Source organism: Corvus kubaryi, unplaced genomic scaffold (assembly GCF_017639235.1).
Source record: "Corvus kubaryi isolate FWS band 111438036 unplaced genomic scaffold, C.kubaryi_AGA036_p1.0 134, whole genome shotgun sequence".
NCBI lineage: Eukaryota > Metazoa > Chordata > Aves > Passeriformes > Corvidae > Corvus > Corvus kubaryi.
In genome coordinates this window covers 12557103-12570531 of record NW_024580668.1, presented here as the reverse complement: position 1 = coordinate 12570531, position 13429 = coordinate 12557103, and the positions used below count along the sequence as shown (strand labels likewise).

General features: G+C 51.5%; 1 protein-coding gene across 4 annotated transcripts in view; it reads right to left on the bottom strand.

Moving 5' to 3' along the window:
- Positions 1-13429, bottom strand: part of RALY (RALY heterogeneous nuclear ribonucleoprotein) — a 117698-nt gene that overhangs the window by 36318 nt on the left and 67951 nt on the right. The window lies entirely within an intron of this gene.

The window sequence follows — 13429 nt, the reverse complement described above, 5'->3', positions numbered from 1 at the left end:
GGGCAGCCACAGCTTCTCTGGGTGCCCTGTGCCAGTGTTTTACCACTCTTGTAAAAAACTTCTTCCTTATACCAAACTTAAATTTACCCTCCTGCAGTTTAGACCATTCCCCCTTGTCCTACTGCACCAGCGTCTCCCCACCTTTCTTACAGGCCCCCTTCAAGGCCACAAGAGGTTCTCCCCAGAGCCTCTGCTTGAAAGAGAAAGCCCAGAGTTCCCACAGTTCCAGGACAGCAAAGCCAGTCTCAGCTGCCCCAGGAGCTGCTCTTCCTGGCCAGTTCTTGGTGTCAGAGCTCCTGGTGTGGCTGCCCAGCAAAGCTCCTACAGGAAATGGCACCTTACAACTGGTCCCACAACCAACAGGGCCTGAAGGGCTGAGGGAGATATGAAAGGGAGATGTGATGTCCAGCAGGTCACCAAGACGTGGCAATGTCCCCACCAAGGCTCCCATTCCTCATGTCCCCAGCACCGCTCCTGTGCTTCCTTGTCACACTTGTGCTTCTTTGATGTGTCCCCTGCAACCTGCCAGGCTGGATGAGGGGACCTCTGAGCCCAGCCTGCTCGGCAAACTCTGCACAGCACTGCCAAATCTGTGATCCTCGCTCAGGCCAAAGTCCCTAGGATTTGGGACTGAGCTTTGCTAAAGCGAAGACCTAATGCAGGCTGAGAGAGCTGGGGCTGCTCGGCCTGGAGAAGAGAAGGTTGTGTGGAGACCTCCCAGCACCTTCCCAGTGTGTGAAGGGGCTGCAGGGAAGCAGGAGAGCGACTCTTCCTCGGGAGCTGTGGGGACAGGACGAGGGGGGATGGGATCAAACTGAAAGAGGAGAAATTTAGGTTAGATATGCCCAGAAAGTTGTTCCCTGTGAGGGTGGGGAGGCCCTGGCACAGGGTGCCCAGAGAAGCTGTGGCTGCCCCTGGATCCCTGGCAGTGTCCAAGGCCAGGTTGGACGGGGCTTGGAGCAGGCTGGGCTAGTGGAAGGTGTCCCTGCCCATGGCAGGGGTTGGAATGAGATGAGCTTTAAGGTCCCTTCCAACCCAAATAATTCCATGATTTTCTGAATCTAACGCTGTGAAACCAAAGGACTGAGTGGACTTCTGCAGAAGCTCTGTGGCTAAGCCATGGATGACACAATTCATGCCACCATCACATTTCATTTCTACTCTTCAGAGTTAGTTGTCTATCTGGGCAACAAAACCGCTCTGGAAACTGCACTGTTCACTCTATTTAAATCATCAGTTAAAGCCTCTGGAAAATGCAGTGGAGCTCAGTGGGGAGGAGATAGGCAAATACAGGCATTAAATAGGTACAGGTGGAAAAATTTCAGCCAAGCTCAAATTTGGCCACCTTGAAGCTCTGCACAGGTTGTGCCTTGAGCTCCTCACGTGGAGTTTGTGACATGCCAGGGGCAGCTCAGCAGCACTGTCCTGGCCCTGTGCTGGTGCCAGAGCCAAAGAGGGGCATGATCCATCCAGAACGTGGTGGAGAGGGGTAAAACTCCCAGAAGGTGGGAGAAGGGTTTAGAAAGAGATCCCTTTCTTCTTAACCAGCTTTCAGCTTATGAAATCATGATCCCACCCTTTGGGCACTGCCCTTCTGTGCTCCCCGCAGTCGGGGAAGGTGTCACAGCAGAGCAGGAGGGCATTACACAGGAATTTGGGGAGATTTCCACACCTTTACAAAGCTCCCTGCTGCCTGGACGCCTCCTGACTAGAGAGATTAAAGGGATTAGAAGCTTATAAATGATGAGGCAGGGAAGTGAGGGGCTTTAGAAAATACCAAGGTCTTAATTTACAAAGGATGTTTAAAAATGAATGGAGTGAGGATTTTCTCCCACAGGACAGTGGGAAGATTTCCTTGTGAGGGAAGGTTATTTGACCAGTAAAATGGTTGGCCCATCCCATGTGGAAGTACCAATGTATATTTTATACAGTGCAGACAAAAAGCATCTCTTCTTTACAAGTGAGGTGAGGAGAGTGAAGGGGGCTGCTAGGATGGCAGAGGACATGGGTTCATGAACACAATGAATGAAGTGTTGCTGGAGCGAAGTCGGGAAGCACATTTCCACATGAGTAGTTCATTGACTACAAATTGTATTTTGGGGTACGCTGAGCATTACTCCCAAAACGTCCCGGTGGAGCACTTGCAGGAGGAGTAAAGTGCAGATATTTTATTTTCACAGACATGTGGGCAGTGTGGGCTCTCTCCTTGTTTTCACCTCCATCCTGCCCTGGGAGGGCTGTGCTATTCCCACACTGACGGGCAGCTTGGGCCAGTTTAGTACCCAGCCCTGGTTAAACCAAAATTTAACCGAGCCTGTAACAAGGAGGGGGTGGAAAGAGCTCTTGGAGGCTTTCCAAGGAAGGGTTTACAGGTCAAGAATATGTTCTTCCCTCTCCATTCTCCCCAGGCAGAGAGAAGGGACGGGCAGGATGGGTGCTGCTGCAGAGGCTGCAGGATCCTGGCTTTGGCTAACAGCTTTCAGACACTTGGATAAAAGCTCCCCAGGCTTGTTTCTGCAGGTTTCTTCTTGGCCGTGAATGCAATTCCTGCAGAAGTAATTCCCAGGGTAGGTTCCTTTCTGTACTGGCCCTTTCAAGCATGGTTTTCTCCATCCTCAGTCCCTGCTGTCTTGTGTGTCCCAGGTAATTCTGTAATGCCAGGAATCGAGGCAGTGCCTGCAGTGAAAGCCTCACTCTCACAGAATCCTGGAATATCCTGAGCAGGAAGGGACCCACAGGATCACCCAGTCCCACCCCTGGCCCTGCACAGACACCCCAACAACCCCACCCTGGGCATCCCTGGCAGCGCTGTCCAAACGCTCCTGGAGCTCTGGCAGCCTCGGGGCCGTGCCCATTCCCTGGGGAGCCTGGGCAGTGCCCAGCACCCTCTGGGGGAAGAACCTTTCTTTCCCGATACCCAGCCTGACCCTCCCCTGGCACAGCTCCAGCTGTTCCCTGGGTGCTGTCCCTGTCAGAGGGAGCAGAGATCGGAGCTGCCCCTCGGGAGGAGCTGCAACCCCTCAGACTCCTCTGCTCCAGGCTGGACAAACCAAGTGATCTCAGCCACTCCTCATATGGCCTTTCCAGGCCTTTCACCATCCTTGTGGGTTTGTAGAGACCATCTCCAAATGCCCACCATGACTGTGGGCACAGCTGCACCATATCCAGAAACCCCCTCAGATCCCAGCACATAAAGGACTCACAGTGAGACCCCTGTGTGCAACACTCCTGAGACAGTTTGGAGGGGTTCCTACCTCTGGAGGCATCTGCTCTGCTTCCACTTCACTTCTCACAGCATCCCAGAATGGGTTGGGTTGGAAGGACCTTAAAGCTCATCCATTCCCACCCCTGCCATGGGCAGGGACACCTTCCACTATCCCAGGCTGCTCCAAGCCCCATCCAACCTGGCCTTGGGCACTGCCAGGGATCCAGGGGCAGCCACAGCTGCTCTGGGCATCCTGTGCCAGGGCCTCCCCACCCTCACAAGTGGCCACTTATGCCAGGGGCTCCTCTACCTTCCATGGTGTGTAATGGCCAGGCAAAAAAGCCATTTTGGATGATTTTTGATGCATCTTAACCGACTCATCTCTCACAGAACAGAGCAGAGCTGGAGTCACACATTATTCTACAGTCACACATTACTTCTGCTCGTAAAATCCACCCAAAGTCCAGACACGTCAGCACAGAGAAGGGAGTAAACATGATATCTGAAGGGAAGGAGAAAGTGAGAATGGTCTGGGTCTCTGTAATTAACCCTGTGACACTTGTGAATGCTTGACAATCTGAGAGTGTAAATCCTGACACGCATTTTTATGTAGTTCAGCCTCCCCTGCAATGCCATAAACCATAACAAAACCAGGGCCACACCAGAGGCTGTGAACTGGAGTATTAAGCCTGTTAACCTGCTTAAACTTCAAACCCCCTGTGCAAAGTTAAATTAAGGCAGATCAGGACTCTTAATGGAATTCAGTAGTTTCCGGTGCCTCCATTAAATTCCAAAATCCCATCCATAAAGTTGAGAAGATGGGAAGCAAGGATGCTGCACTGGGGTTTCCAGTTCCCAATAGCCTGACCATGATCATAAGGTCTTTGAGCCAGTTTGTCCCTCGGATCATATGCTCTGTGCCTTCCAGAGAGGGATTGGATTTCCTAATCTGGTCCATGGTTCAATCCGGCAGAAAAATCAACAATCACTGTAATCATACCCTGGAATGCTCCTGATACGGTTCTCCTTCAGTCCCTGATTTTGGAGGTGGACTTTGCTGCTTTCTGTAATTTGCTCCTGATTTACTTCTGGGGTTGTCACCAAGTTATCAGCCAGGGTGTGGCCAGCAGGACCAGGGCACTGGCCACCTCTCTTTACTCGAATCCTGGGGTCAGTTTTGGGTCCCTCATGACAAAGACATTGAGAAGCTGGAGTGTGTCCAGGGAAGGGAATGGAGCTGGGAAGGGGCTGGAGCCCCAGGAGCGGCTGAGGGAGCTGGGAAAGGGGCTCAGCCTGGAGCAAAGGAGGCTCAGGGGGGACCTTGTGGCTCTGCACAACTCCCTGACAGGAGGGGGCAGCCGGGGGGGTCGGGCTCTGCTCCCAAGGAACAGGGACAGGAGGAGAGGAAGCAGCTTCAAGCTGTACCAGAGAAAATTTAGGTTGGAGATTAGGGAAAATTTCATCACTGAAAGGGTGGTCAAGCACTGGACAGGCTGCCCAGGGCAGTGGTGGAGTCCCCATCCCTGGAGGTGTTCAAAAGCCCTGTGGATGTGGCACTTGGGGACAGGGGTCAGAGGTGGCCTTGGCAGTGCTGGGGAAATGGCTGGACTCGATGCTCTCAGAGGGCTTTTCCAAACTAAACTGTTCTGTGATTCTGTCGCTTTCCAAGCAGCCTCTGGCTGCCTCAGAGGAGCTGCTGGTGGCCCTGGGGCCCACAAGGGTGGCTTTTGTGCCTCTCTGCCCCTCTGTGTGCCCAGGGTGTGCCCACAGATCCTGCCTGGAGCCAGCAGGACTCAGCCTTCCCCAGCCTGAGCACAGCAAAGCTGGTGATTCAGAGAGGAGGCTTCAGTAACCAGGACAGTGTGACTTGACAGAGCACTTGCCAAACTTTCCAGGCCCCAGGTGAGATTTACAGAGAGCACTGGGCGTAGGGAAGTATTTCTTGTGGAGCAGAGGAGTGAAGCCAGCGAGCGCGGGCACCGGGAGGAAGCAGCATGATCCATCAGCGGGGAAGAGCCAGACAACTGATCTGTTTGCTGCAATTCCACTTACAGCCAAGAAAAATGAGCCATCATCACAGGAATTATGTGTGGCAGGGAAGGACAAACTGCTCTAATCAAATCAGCAGGGGTTCAGATAACTCCTGGAAGAACCCTGGCACCCAGCTCCATTTGGAGGGAGATATTGCGCCGGGAGGATGCTCCTGGCAGGACAATGAGGCACAGACACTGCTCACCCTCCCCTCCTCCAGGATGGATAAATAAGCACTCAGAAAGCAGTGCCATGCACCTCCAGAATACTGATTCCCTAGTGCTAATATTTCCTGCCTCCCTGCTACAAAGCCAAGGCAATTTGATTTAAGCCAAAACATAAATAAAGAACTTCCCAACAGTAGGGTGAGGTGAGGCAGAAGAGGATGGTGGGGAGGAAATATGGAAGCAATGAAAACTAAAGCTAATCATGCAAGTTGCTGAGACTGACTGGCTCCCAGAAACGCCTGAACTGGCTCCTGAAGGCAAAGCTTTCATCTGGGTCCCCACTGCTCTGTTATTTTTCTCAAGAGAAGTGTGACCCTCAGGGCCAACGCCTTGAAGCTCCTTTCAAGTTTGCTGATTTGAGCAGCAATGAACATCCTTCTGCCCCTGTGTTGGCACAGAGCAAACCCCAGACCCTGAGAGGTTTGTTAATTCCAAGTTCTGGGCCCCCCACCATCAGAAGGACATGGAGTGAGTCCAGAGGGGACCACAGAGGTGCTCTGAGGGCTGGAGCCCCTCAGCTCTGGAGCCAGGCTGGGAGAGCTGGGAGTGTTCACCTGGAGGGGAGAATGCTCCAGGGAAACCCTAGAGCCCCAAGAAGAAACAAATAGCCTCATTTAGGGCCAAACAGGCCCATCAGGACTTTGAAGGCTGAGCAAGCACCCCTCTATTAGACCTCATCTGGCTGCAGGTCCTGCCCAAGGGAAGAACAAGCCTGCTTTGCCCACAGCTCCCCAGCGGCTTTGCCACACCACTCCCTTCCCGAGCCAGCAGCACTGGCTCTCCTTCCAGCTCTCCCTGCTCCTGTGATGTATGACACCTGGGAACTCTCATATATCCAGTGGGCAGGCTCATTTATACAGTGTTTGAAAAATAGATGGTGGATGAAGCGCAATTTGGTGTTGTAGCAGAGCTCTGTCCCCCTTGGGGTGTCAGGGCATTTGATTAAAGCCCTTTTATGGGAAAATCAATATTTTCCTCATTACAACTTTCATTCTCAGGCCTAAAAACTACTGAGATGGACTTGTAAGATGCTGCACTACATGCATGCACACACGGGTCTATTCATTAGGGGACTAATCCCACAGCATTTATTTTTCTTTCATAAGCTCTGACAGAGGTAAATAAGCAGTGTGGGGATCTCTCTCTAATGGGTTAGACACCATCTGCAGCAGGCATGCACTGTTTACTGCTGGATTAAAGGATCCTGCTTCGAAAAACTGGCTCAGACCTTCCCAAGATCCCAGCCAGAATCTTGGACAAAACTCTTCCAAGGCCAAAACAGCCTAAAGCTTTGACTTACACCCAAGGGCTGTAGCTGAGTCTCCTCTGCCTTTGTGAGTCCCTCCCTGTAGCACCGTGTCCAGCTCCGTTGTACAAGGACCTGGAGCTGCTGGAGTGAGTCCAGAGGAGGCCACGGAGATGCTCCAAGGCTGGAGCCCCTCTGCTCTGGAGCCAGGCTGGGAGAGCTGGGGGTGTTCAACCTCAGAGCCCCTTCCAGGGCCTAAAGGGGGCTTGTGAAAAAAAGGCAGAGCAACTTTTTACACAGGCAGAGATTGATAGGGCACAGGGGAGCAGTTTTAAACTGAAAGGAGAGATTTAGGTTAAGTGTTAGATGTCTCCGTGAGGGTGGGCAGGCCCTGGCACAGGGTGCCCAGAGAAGCTGTGGCTGCCCCTGGATCCCTGGAAGTGCCCAAGGCCAGGCTGGATGGGGCTTGGAGCAGCCTGGGATAGTGGCAGAGGGGGTGGAATGGGATGGGCTTTAAGGTCCCTTCCAACCCAAACCAGTCTGGGATTCCACGATACGATTCCATGCTTAGTGGGATGAAATGAATAAAGGACTGACTTGAGACCCATGAGACACAGACTTGACTCAGCTTCTGCCTCTGCCCCCCTGGGGACCCTGGGTTGTCCCTCAAGAGCTCTGTGCTTTGGTTTTCCCTCCCGTACCACGGGCTGAGCTCACTGTCCTCCAGTGGGGTGACACCTGCACATGGACATCCTTTAGGGGCTGGAAAAGGAGTGGGATCATGGCTGGGGTTTTGGCACAGAGCCTGTGGCTCTTCCCATGGGTAGTTCCAGGGGCAGCACAGCCCAACCTGCCGGTACCAGCCTGGGCTGCTGCTCATTCCCACCCTGCAGCAGCTCCGGGAACCAGACAAGCAGCAGCAATAGTAACAAAATAATGCTTAATAATCCCTTCCCAAAGCAGCCCTGATTTATTTCTCCTGGAGCTTGCTTTGACTTCTGCAACCTGATCCCAAAGTGCTGAAACCCTGGGAACAGCCCAGATGCTCCACTTGGGAATGCACAGCCACCACCACCTGCACCAGCACCAGCACCAGCACCAGCACGCTGCCTGGACTCAACCTAATTATGGAGTCATCTAGCTTGGAAAAGTCCTCTAAGATCACTGAGTCCAAATGCTTCCCCAGCACTGCTGAGCCCACTGTGTCCCCAAGTGCCACACCCACATGGAAATGATGATAAAATGATGATAAATCCAATTTCCTTCCTGCTCAGCACTGAGGACGCAGATGAACATGTCCAGCAGTGCTTCCTCTTCACAGTTTGAATTAAAAGTTTTCACACTCCAGTTTATTGTTGGTTATTGGTTATGGTGATTTTGGGAGCCAGAATGACGGACGTGAGGCCAAGATGGTAAATGAGGCATAAGGAGAGGACAGGCCCTGTCTCAGAGTCCCCAGCCCAGCCCAGAGCTGCACTCCTCACTCCACACCACTCCTCTCTTGGGCACCTCCACTATGGACTCACTTGGTCCTGGAAAGATCAGAAGAAACTTTATTATCTTCCGTTTAAAGCACTTCAGGCACTCCACCCACCCAGTGTGACAAAAGGACAAACTTCTCAACAAGATGAAAGGAACAAAGTGAAGGCAATGGCAAATGAAAAGACAAAGTCACAGCATCAGCCGGGGAGAGAAATGTTTCTGTTTGTTACTTTTTCCTTTCAAAATACAAAATTTCATTACCATCCGAAAGGACTGAATATCTTCTGCTTGCTCCCTGGAGGTTAGGAAGTGGGAAGGAAAAGTGTGCAAACATTTTCCAACTCTCCTACTGTTTATTCTTGGAAAAATGTCAGATGTTCAAAATATATCTGAGAGCTTCGTGCCCAATCACACATGGATAATGACGCTGCTTTGCAGGGGGATGAGTGTGGATGAGAAATGCCTCCATTTAGAGGAAATATAAGTGGGTTGGGGTTTTATCCAGGATGAGTAGGATTAGACAAAGGGAGCTGTGAAAAGGACCCCAGCTGGTTTTGTGGGGACAATCATCCTCGGGGTGAAAGCTGGCAGGGCTCAGATGGGGATCTGCTGCTGGGAACAGCCAACCCCAGCCTGCATCTGATCCAGGGCTCATCTGTGCCCAGTTACCTTCCATGGCTCCTTTGCCCAATCAGCCACACTCTCACAAAGGTCCAAAATGAATTAATTTGTCTGGGTAAAGACATCCAGACAAGAAATCCAGAACAAAGCCAGGCATCAGTGTTCCAAGGGAGAGCAAACCACATTCCCAAAGGCATTCCTCAGGTCAGCCTTCTCTGTGTTCTGGGAAGGAAACACCTTCCCAGCGCTGGGGGAAGGGGCAGCTCTGCATTTCACAGCCCATGTGGCTAATGGTAGCCAAGGGCTTGTCCTCCTCTCAGGGGTGCTCAGGGCACATCCATCTATCCAACACCCCCCTGCCAGGCAGAATAAAGCCCTGGCGCCTCCTGACCCCACAATGACAATGTGGATCTGCAAAGCAACTCACACTCCCCCTGCCCCAATAATTTTAGGATTTGCCACTGAGGGATTTTCAGCATTTTGAGAAGCTTAGACACTGGAAGGGAGCCCTGCTGCTTCCCAGCACTGGCAGGATTTACAGGCATGGGTAGGGGAAGGAAACTTTATGAGATTTATGCACTTTCTTTTCTTTAAATGTGTCATTTTCTATTTCCTGACCTCATTTCCAGCCTCGCATCTGCACGCGCACTTGCAGGAACCCAGCTTGAGGATTAGAGGCAAGCAGTGCCTTTAATGCCTTCAGGGGATTTTAAAGGTGTCAGGAGTAAATCCAGATGTCCCTCCTGAGCACCCCAGTGGAATATGTCCATCAGGGACCCCACAGCCTTTAGGGACAGGCACATCACCTGGGAGCACCTCCAGAGAGCAGATCCAGAGATTCACACGGAGGGAATCCAACAGATGGCCCAAAGCAAACACATGGAATCATGGAACCACAGGATGTCCTGAGCAGGAAGGGACACGCAAGGATCATGGAGTGGCCCTGCACAGAGACCCCAACAACCCCACCCTGGGCATCCCTGGCAGCGCTGTCCAAACGCTCCTGGAGCTCTGGCAGCCTCGGGCCGTGCCCATTCCCTGGGGAGCCTGGGCAGTGCCCAGCACCCTCTGGGGGAAGAACCTTTCTTTCTCTGATATCCAGCCTGACCCTCCCCTGGCACAGCTCCAGCTGTTCCCTGCATCCTGTCCTTGTCAGAGGGAGCAGAGATCAGTGCCTGTCCCTCCTCTTCCTCACACGGAAGTTGCAGACTGGGACCCCTCAGTCTCCTCCAGCTGAACAGACCAAGTGCCCTCCTCACAGGGTTTCCCCTCCAGGCCCTTCTCCGTCCTTGTGTCCCTCCTTTGGACACAGGGGCCCTCTGGGGCTGCACTGGCTGCTCCCCCACCTCGACAGCCGTGGTGACACAGGGTGGGGATCTCGAGGGGATTTGGGGCTGTCTCCCACTGGTGTGCAAGGTGCTGCTGAGCGAGTCCTGGCACAGCTGAGGGAACGGAGATGAGGCCTTCTGCCGTGCCCAGGAAGGTGTGGCTGTGACCTCACACCTGCACTGGAGGGTCACCAGGTGCTGGGAGCCTCTCTGGGGTCTGGGTGGGTTTCCAGGAACCACCTCCTTTCTTCTCATCGCTACTCTTCCTTCTATTATTAATGTATTTGAAAAAGCCCTTCTTGTTGTCCTTGATATCCTTGGCCAAGAACATCATCCCAGGACAGAAGGATGACACTGGGACAGTGTGTGTATTCCAAATCTGCTCCTGGCAAACCTGAGAGCTGCTCATGCTACTGCATCTCAGGTGGGAATTCCAACACGTTCCATACCAATGAGTGTCTGGGAAGAGAACCCCTCTAGGAAGGCCTTAAAGAGCCTCTGGGGTAAGACTCTGACAGGAGCACAACCCTTTTTAGACATCAGAGAAGGTACAAGGAGTGGGAGCTTCTGAACAATGCAGTTACAGAAAACCTTCCAGCCCAGCACATGAGAAAAGCCAGGTCTCAGCCTGTCTCAGGTTACAGTGTAAGATGTAACCAAAATCGAGCATTCTATCACCAGCTGTTGAAACCAGCTGGGGCAGGGTTCTTTATCTCTTCCATGACACATCCCTGATAACTCCCTCCGGGCCATATCTTCTGCTAATGGGCCACCAAGCCTCACTGCATGGCCCCTAAAGTTACATCATCCCACTGGGAGATGCTCCGCCCAGGGGGAGGAACCGAGCGTTCCTGCCTGGCTGTGAGCTGAGGTTTGGAACAGCACAGGCAGCCCTGACCTCCTGGCTTCCCAGAGGACAAGAGCTCCATAAGCAGCACTGGACCTGCAGGGGAACACCAGACCCTTCTACAGGATCACGGCTTCAGCAGAGCCACACCCATCACTTCAGCAGGGCTGCAGCCACCATTTAATGGGGCTGCTCCCAGCGCCCTGCCCGGCAGGTGCCAGGCTGTGTCCTGACTCTGGCAGTTTAAGCCAATGTTTTCTGCCTTTATTTTAAATTTTCCTCTTAAATTGTAGTTCTGACTTGGGATCTCCCACTGGTTTGTTTTCAAACTAGTGCACAGCCAGATATCTCCTGCGCAGACTCTCTGGTGCCTGGCAGGGTGTGAGGGCTGAGCCTCTTCCTATCCCCAGACACTCACGTTCCATACTCGTGTACAGCCACCCACACCTAGAAAGAGCTCAGCTCGTGCTGAAAATTGGCACAATTCTGTGGGGAAGTCCATGAACTGACACCAAAAGCTGCCCTGCACGAGCTGCAGCAGCACCAGCTGCTCGTGGAACTCCAGGTTCTGCCCTGCTTTTACAGAAGACAATTAACTATAAGTAATAATTAACTTCAGTGCAGCAGGATTAGTCCCTTAGGAAACACCAGGATGACTTGACTTGGTTTTATTCCCCCTGTGGGAAACACTGCCAGGTGACAATGCTCAGTAAGAAATTTCTACAGAAGTGGTAGGATTTACAAACTTCCAAACTCCCAAAGGATTTGGTTGTCAGGATGAGTGGAAACCACAGGTCTGTATTTTAAGCACCTTCTCCAGAACACCTTGTGATCTCAGGGTTAGCAGATGATCGTGATTTGGGGTGAAACACATCCTGGGAGTTTGACTGGAGGAATTACACTTCTCCAAAATCCAGGGCTCTGCAGAATTCAGGCCATCCACAACCACGACCTTGGCTAAGCCTGACATAACTTATGCCAGAAGAGAACCCCCCACTTAGAAGGCACTTAAAAACAAGCTCTTGGAAGTCTGACAAGTCTGAGTAGGAAATGTGATTTCTTCCCCCAAATTCTACCTCACTGAAGACCCTCCTGAGTGAAACCATCTTCTCTCTCTCTGAAGATGGTGAGGATTCAGGGTGTTACATCAGAAAATGCTTCCTTGAACACAGGTGCTGTCTGACACCTCTGGGGGGGTTTGCTGGTGTGCTGTGAATGTCCTGTAATTTAACATCTGTGCACACCAAGTTTGATTGAAAATGGTCACTCGAGTTTGATTTTTAAAAATATCTTCTGAATTTTCTTAATCAGGGGTTTGCCGCTTTGTTTTCTTTTTCATTTTCATAAAAGGTTTTAAAGACATGAAATTCCACAGGAGATGGAATTCCCCAAATTCACCAAAATCTGCGATTAAAAGGTGCTGAAACAATTGCTCCTAACTCTGGAAACTTCTGAAATTCCTGAGAGGCGCTTGGTAACTGTAATAAAGAAGCTAATAAGCACCTTCCACTCCTCCAGCGTGCTGTGTACTTGGGAGTAAACACGTTCCCACCACCATCACATCACGTTTGTTAGAAAGATCATTATGTTGCTTTTGATTAAGAGTCAGGAATAAACTATGGATGAATGATGGAGTTTTTTAATGAGTTCAAAGTCCATGAAATAATTTTCTTCCCTGGGTCAATTAGAATTTCAAAGCAAAATTCCTATGGGACCAATTTATTGGGAGTGCAAAGAGGCTTTTGCTCTGCATTTCCCAGACACTTCACAGGCTGCCTGACCCTGCTTGTGTTTGGATATCTGGGATTTCGCTTACTCAGATAAGAGGCTGAATGCCCCAGCTGAGAGCTCTGGGGAGCAGCTTTCCCTTTCTGGCTGATAACACAGATTTTGGTGCTGCTACTCACAAAAGAAAAAGATAAATGTCCTGCACAGTGAACACTTCCCCATGACTTGGCAAACTATCCAGGGATTTTTGCAAGCAGAGATGTTCAGTATAGTCTGGATACAAGGAGCTCTTCCTCTTTATTTGGGATCCTTCCTGGAATATCTACACAGCTCACCACAGTGCCTTCTGCAGCGTGATATGGGACAGCACTGGCCCAAAGCACAGAGAACATGCCCATGATTTCAGACACCATGTCAGCCAAATGATCCCAGTAAGGGTAACTGGAAAAGGTGGCCATGGACAGGATCCAAGCTGCTCTTGGGTGGCTGCTATGACAGCCATCAGCTCCCCAAAATTCCAGTTGGAAGTCATCTTCCAAACCTCTTAGAGAAACATGACAACTGCTGCTGACACCACCAACCACAGGAACATCCAAACTGCCGGCCCAGGGCAAACCAAAGATCCATCCCAGCTGTCTCTGTGGGCAGGGGACAGTGTGTGCAGGGTAATACTGAATATATCCAATAATTTCACAGAGGAAGTGAAGAAACATA